The sequence below is a fragment of the Balearica regulorum genome, chromosome 2 (genome assembly GCF_011004875.1).
Source record: "Balearica regulorum gibbericeps isolate bBalReg1 chromosome 2, bBalReg1.pri, whole genome shotgun sequence".
NCBI classification, from domain to species: Eukaryota; Metazoa; Chordata; class Aves; order Gruiformes; family Gruidae; genus Balearica; species Balearica regulorum.
The window spans coordinates 154,666,333-154,673,863 of NC_046185.1; the positions used below are offsets into that span (position 1 = coordinate 154,666,333).

Below are 7,531 nucleotides of genomic sequence, written 5' to 3' on the forward strand. Positions count from 1 at the left end.
TAGGCTAAACGTTACATTTCCCCTGAGATCTCCCTTCTACCCACTGCAGAAACCAACTCCTGCCCTTTCAGCCATTTAAAAGAATATGGCATGTCTGCTAGAGACAGACATTAGCTTTGGTTTTATGGTATGAGTAAGCGAGCGGTGAAATAGATCTTTTATTATTTTACTGCACTTATTTTCTTGTTCTATGCTTTTATGTGAGGGCACCTTATGGACACCCTGTTGTAAACTGCAGAGTCATTTATGGTTTATTCCTCTAATATGTTTCATACTGAAGTTGAGAACTCTGTTGCAGTAGACAAAATTCAATCTAAGTGAGTGAGCAGCCTGGAAATAAAAGAGAAAAGAAAAATAGCAGGAGGAAATTCACATCAGCTGCAGCCTAAAGACATTGGTAAAGATCCTGAGGAGCCTTAGATTTTACTGTCCAAGGGAGTAAATGGAAATGTTGCTCATGACTTTGGGTTTCAGTGCTGGCACCCCATAACATCCATTTCATTTATCCAGTAGCAAAAGAACCTTCACAAAACTATTCCAAAGCAAAGACCATGTAAGAACCCTTGGAATTCACAAATCCGTCAATTAAACTAGTGCTATTATCAGTACCTATTTATTTGAAATTTTTGTACATACATATATATGTTCAACTGTGATTGCAATTGTTTCCAGATTTCTAGTGATTCCCAGTATCATTACTGATATTTAGTTCCAACCTTTTTAATTTAATCTCCGCTAAAACACATCGGGCTTCCTTGGATGAGGAAAGATTGATACTGTCAAGCTGGAGATCAAAAGGAAAGATTTATTATAAAGATAAACATAAGAATCTTGTGTTAGATATAGTGTTAAAAATTACTGTTTGCTACATTGACTAATTGAGTTGATTTTTGCAGTTAAAATTTTCTCTATAAACAGTGTTAAAAAGTGTTTCTTATAACCTAAATGTAGAATATACCTTTTCCTTTCCTATTCCACGCCATAATTGGCATCTTTATGTACTGCCAGGCTCTGAGGAATTAATCCATTGCATTATGTGACTATATACTGAAGTTCATTGTTCTACTGTAAAATGTGAGTGTATTTAATCTTAAACCTAGTCTTAAATCTTTTAAGTAAATATTTACATGTACTTCTGTATTTTTTTCTAGAGGGAGCTAAGCCTTCATTTTATAGATAAAAATCTGATTATAGATTACCGAGGTACTACCGTATACTTTCCCATAGGGTTTAATCGGAGATTACCATTGACTTCAATGGGTGTGTATCAAACCATTAGAAAGGTGCATGAAAATTAGATATCTGAGTCACTTAAATTTGAACTTGAGTGAATTTTAATTTCTTTAAACAATTTTTTTCCCATTGAAACCACATGATTTGGAACACATTTTTTTCATTATTCCAACTCTTCTGTTTTCCAGATGATTTTTTTCTTGAGCCTCTGATGCAGTATTCTCCTGCCAGCAGATACCTGCTTATCATCTCACTTAACACAGAGGTCTCAAAAAGCTTTCCTGTGAGGGAGAGTTACCTGCATCATGACTTCCATAATTTTCATCATTTTCTGTCTCTCTTCACTGTCCCAGCATCCACATGAGCATTTTGCTCCAGCTGTGCAAAGTATATATTGTCCTTTCTTCCTCACCGGCCAGCAGTCCGGAACAGCCAAATGGCCTAATCACGGGCCTATATAATTTGCAAATTAGTATCACATAATATCCTTGCAGATTGTTCTCATCATCTCTGTGATTTGCATGTACTTTTCTGGATAAGACTCATTAGACTTCTACAATTCAGGATGTAGAGTCTAGTTTCCCAGGCTTAATGGAGTCAGTAGATAACTACTAAACATAGCTGGTGGAGCATAGGATGCCACACCTCTTTTCCTGAAGTAAACATCTAAAATATGTTAGAGGTAGTTCACTAAAAATGCCTCCGCCTCTCTATTGACTTTAAATGGAACTCACCCACCCAGCCAGCTGCAGATATTTATGCTGCAGACTTCTAAATTATGTGATGTGTATCCCCCCTTAATGACCACAACCTTGTTTTCATCAGAAGTCAGCAATGAATTCATATCACAGTGTAAACAATAAATTATAAAACTCTCTAATCGAAGTTTTAGGCCATGAAACAATCTTCTCAGGAAAGTGGTGGAATACTACTTGTAACATTAGAGGCTAACCAGGGCACAAATACAGAAAATATGTTTCTGTGATTAAAAATATTTACCGATGCTAAAGCTTCCCATGGAGCAGTTTCTTGCTAGTCTAAACAAAAATGACCAAACTAATCCAAACCCACAAATCTTCTATAAATAAGTATGTTCCAAGTTTCGATTCCATATCCTCATATCACCATGAGACTGTTATGCTGACATAGCAACTGTAGTGAAACAGGGAAACAAAATAACAGAAACTGAAACTACAATACTGAAGACTATTTTTTTCTATTTATTTGAAATGGAAGCTTATATTTAATTGGCAATAATTACCTTTAATTGTCAGACACAAAGAGTATTTTCTATTGGCGGTGTCCCTTGAGGCAACTAAATATGAACACTATTAGGATGAGTTCTCTGTCTTTCAGGAATCTTATCTGAAAAATTGTTGGTTTTGATAAATGTACAGTGATCTTTGTGGTAAAAGTCCTTCAGATTCCTCAGTCCAGCTCTCTGCTTTGGATCCTAAAACAAAAAAAAAGTCTTAAATCAGGCACAGTGCTAGATGAAGAAACCAATGTAGATGCTGTCCTTAGTTTTCAAGCACATATTTTAAAAAAATAGAAATTCTTTCCCTCCTCAAATTAAAGGGAAACATGAATACCCATTTTACTTCATGTCTTTTCTTGGAAAAGTTTATTTCCATGCCCAAAAGACTACTAATAGTGGTGGTCACCTCACTACAGTGAAAACAGTTAAGCAATACGCAGAAGTAATATGTTCTTAGTTATAGTAGTACAGAGATAGTAATCACTCCAGTAGTCCAGCAATATTCCAGGATTCCTGACAATCTTTTAACTCAAGCTTAAGTTAAAGCAAGTTGCAGCACTGCCTTTTTATTTGTGCAATTACACAAGCACTCAACTACCCCAGCTGAAAAAGTTGTCATTGAAGGGGGTTTTTTTGTCTTTTGGCCTCAAAATCGTGCAGTATTATTTCAGCAATGGATTTGATGCAACCTTGTAGCGCAGCAAAAGGAACTAATAAGGGTGTCCAGTGCTGTAGCAACTTGTTATAGCTTGAAATTTAACAGTTAAGTGACAACAGAGGTAAAGGTCATCTATGTGCAATCAAAATAAACAAAGAGTGAGTTGTCATCTAGAAATGATCCTCCTCGGAGAGGATAAAAATGTGTGGGTTAAGAGATCAGTAGAACAACATCTTTTAGACACTATTACAGTCTCCTTTGAAACACTTGTAGTGATGGAGCAGCTGAGAGATGTCTCAGAAACACAAAAAAAAAATGTTACAGAGACAAGGAAGGTGAAATGCAAAACCAAGTAACGGAAGAGAAGGAATTACTGAAACCACAGTGAGAAACACAATAAAACTCAATGTTCACCCAAAGGAATTTATTCTCAGTAAATTTTTGACCTCACATAAGGGTTTCTCTTTGTATGTAAGAATCTATCAATGATCTGGATGAGTGCACTCTCAGTAAGTTTGCAAATAACACCAAATTGGGCAGGAGTGTTGATCTGCTTGAGGGTAGGAAGGCTCTACAGAAGGATCTGGTCAGGCTGGATAGATGGGCCGAAGCCAACTGTACGAGGTTCAACAAGGCTCAGTGCTGGGTCCTGCACTTGTGTCACAACAACAACAGGCAATGCTACAGGCTTGGGGCAGAGTGGCTGGAAAGCTGCCCGGAGGAAAAGGACCTGGGGGTGTTGGTTGACAGCCAGCTGAACATGAGCCAGCAGTGTGCCCAGGTGGCCAAGAAGGCCAACAGCATCCTGGCTTGTATTGGGAATAGCGTGGCCAGCAGGACCAGGGAAGTGATTGTGCCCTTGTACTCGGCTCTGGTGAGGCCACACCTCAAATACTGTGTTCTGTTTTGGGCCCCTCAGTACCAGAAAGATAGTGGGGTGCTGGAGCATGTCCAGAGAAGGGCAATGAAGCACAGGTCTTATGAGGAGCGGCTGAGGGAACTGGGGTTGTTTAACCTGGAGAAAAGGAGGCTGAGGGGAGACCTGATCACTGTCTACACCTACTCGAAAGGAGGTTGTAGCCAGGTGGGTGTTGGTCTCTTCTCCCAAGTAACAAGTGATATGACAAGAGGAAATGGCCTTGAGTTGTGCCAGGGAAGGTTTAGGTTGGATAGTAGGAAAAATTTCTTCCCTGAAAAGGTTATCAATCACTGGAACAAGCTGCCCAGGGAAGTGGTTGAGTCACCATCCCTGGAGTTATTTAAAAGACATGTAGGTGTGGTGCTTAGATACATGGTTTAGTGGTGGACTTGGCAGTGCTGGGTTAATGGTTGGACTCGATGATCTGAAAGGTCTTTTCCAACCTACATAATTCTATGATTCTATGATTCTATTTTTACATAGATTCCTAGAAATTACAGCAGGTAATCTGAAGAGGAAAATTCTAGCATATCATTTTATGTTACAGGAATTAAAGGATTAAGCACCTTCACTCACTGACTGTGGTGTTGCACATTCCTGTGCAGCAGAGTGGCACATCCTTAGCAAATGGTATCGTCGCTATCCGCTTCCCCTTTCTGAGAGCTCATCTTTACTACCTGGCCCTTCATGAATTAATAATGGATACGCTAAAAAGCACAGTGGTCTCTCTAACAAAGACAAGATGGTCCATTATATAGACTGAAACATTCACATGGTAGAGATGATGTGTCCGGCCTAATTTATTCCGTGGGTCAAGGTACACAGACTCCTATTTCCCGAGCTTGTTCCTGAACTGGAAGCACAACTGTGGCATGCTCCAAAGCAGTATAGGATGGCACTGTGCCTGAGTGAAGCCCTGTCAGGAGCAGAAAGGAAGATCATAAATAATTTATGACAACATCAAGAGTCTTTTATCTGACCAAAGTGTCTAAAAAAGCATTAATGAAAATAAGAATCGGGACCAATGTCTCTTACTAGATACATGCAAAGTGCTACTAAACCTCTCCAAAATAAAGACAGATTTTTAATGACACCTATTGTGTTTTATTCCCTTCGATTTAAATAATAACCAGGAGACTCCTACCAAAATAGCTCAAACACCCTAATGCACCATTAGCAATACAATTAAATCACAGCAGCGTTAAACATCTCATCAAGAGCTCAGCCAACCTACAAAATTACTTTTCTATCCTTTCATTCCCTAGAAAGCTTCCACTCAGTTCCTGTCCATCTAATTTCCTTAGCCATCTTTGAGAGTCCCTGAGCAGCTGTAATGGAGCCATGGAGGATTGAAGGCATTGACAGAAACCCAGTACAGTCTGTTAAAGATATTTGTCAATGCAGATACATGAAGAAGCACAGAGCTATACGGCTTTTCAGGCAAGTCAGATAAGGGAGCGATAACAGACTCTGAAGCTGTGTAAAGCAACTACTGTGTTGTACTTTGACTTCCTCTGGATAAAGCAAAGTCCTGCCCATTACATATAATTTGCCATTTCCCTCCCAACAGCTTTCTCAAGAACACCAGGCAAAAAATACTACCTCTGAATTATATGTATCAGAGACATTACTTCCCTCCTGGTGAGTCAGGGCAGAAAAAACAGGACTGTGACTCATAGTTGTTCTTCTAGTCTGTGGCTGAGGCCTCCCTCTAGCCCAAAGTCCACAGAGCGTTTGCTCTATAGGAGCAAAGATGCAAGGCCACTTCTCGCCGTGACTTTTACACAGCCAGTGGACAAGTGCCAGCCAGCAGACCTCTCTGGAGTGCTCCAGCTGCTAATGCAGCTTCACTCTCGCCCCACTGACACAATCTCAGAAGGATCTATAAATAACCAAAAGAATTCGCTCAGTGCTGAAATAAACACAAGGGGCCAGATTGTATTGGTGTAACGGAGACAAGGAATGCATTTGGGCTGTTGGTGTTCATCTTACAATCGGATTGCAGCAATGTGCAGATGTCTGTAACACGCCGACCTCGCGAACCATGGAGAAATAGAAGTCAGCCACTGTGTGATCTGTACTTACAGTTGGTAAACAACAAAAACAAAGATGTATTAACAATGTTAATACTGCCCTCTGACCCAGTTTCTTTGAAAACGAGAAGCAACATGTAATTGTCATGGTATCTGTCTTTTCTTACACTTGGGTTCATCTACTCTGAAGACCATGCAGCTAAACCATCTGCTTGATCTTCCACACTTTGGCCAGCTATCTACTCAGTCTCCCTAGTACTTCTTGCATCATCATTTTGATAAGGAAGATCCCGAGAAGGAACAACTGATTCCCCTGCAAAGAAGCACCTCTGAATAAAATAAAAAAAATGCTTCACATTCCGTCTGTTTGAACAATCCCTGCAGCCATAGAGTGGGTGACATTACTGAGAACAATGACATCTATTCAAATTTGTAAAGCAAGCATTTGATAGACATGCTTCCTCCGACACAATAACTTCACTGAATGAGCTGTTAGCTTATCTAGCTTCTACGCTTTGAAGTATACAGTTTGAAAAAGTCAAGCACATACCAGCAGTCCTAGACTGGAGTTTATTAGCTTGAAAAATGTTTTCAATTTCACACTGAAAAGAACCAAAAAAGTGACAGCTTATTTTATTTGCTTGGCTTTTGCTGATTGAAAGAAGTGACAGTGAGCATTAATTTTCCATACAGTTATGAGGAGATCTGCAGAGAGCAATGAATTTCTAAGAATTGTCTTTCTTACTCCATGTTATATAATCTTATTCTTTGCTGTATTCACAGTTGACATCCCACAACACTTAATCCTATGGAAGATGTCACCTAACATGGATACATCATGTGCATTTGTCTAAAAGATCAGTGCATGCGGTACTTATCTCTCCATATTTAGGCCTGCAGCTGATGCTGATGCCACTAGAAATTATTTTATCAAGTAAATCAGTCATTCAGATATCACTGGCTATGAAAAATTTCTGGTTGGACAGGACAACTCACAAAAATAAGTAAACAAGTAAATGCTCTATTCAAAAAAAGTTTCCAAATTACCCAGAAGCTACTATCTTATGTAAACTGGGAAAAAGAGGGAAAGACACAAGAAAAGAGACCTTAGCTGATCTAGACTAATCTTGCTTTGGGAAGGAAGACGCCTTCATTGATAACACACATAGACTGCTGCCCTCGCTGCAGCTAAAAATCATCCTTGTTGTAATATGTGACTAACCACACAAAATCTAAATAATGGGATTCAATACCATTGTCAAATCACACTTACTTTGTTTGTGTAAACTTGAAGTAGTTTGCAATGCTTGCTAATTTTTTAACTTCATGGAGCCTGGTATTTTTTAATAGAACTGTAGCCTAATTCCTTAAAAGATTTTGACAGATTTTTTTGAAAAGCTGGGACTGCCAACCCCACAAAAGTATTTATA

At 39.1% G+C, this 7,531-nt stretch overlaps 1 long non-coding RNA gene across 1 annotated transcript; it reads right to left on the reverse strand.

Annotated features, from left to right (window-relative positions):
- Nucleotides 1-1,393: 1,393 nt before the first annotated feature.
- LOC142600800 (uncharacterized) lies at nucleotides 1,394-4,359 on the reverse strand. The gene is made up of 3 exons (XR_012834361.1): nucleotides 4,213-4,359; nucleotides 2,495-2,686; nucleotides 1,394-2,385 (listed from the first exon to the last, which is right to left on the reverse strand). It is a non-coding gene; the product is annotated as an uncharacterized LOC142600800 (long non-coding RNA).
- Nucleotides 4,360-7,531: the final 3,172 nt, after the last annotated feature.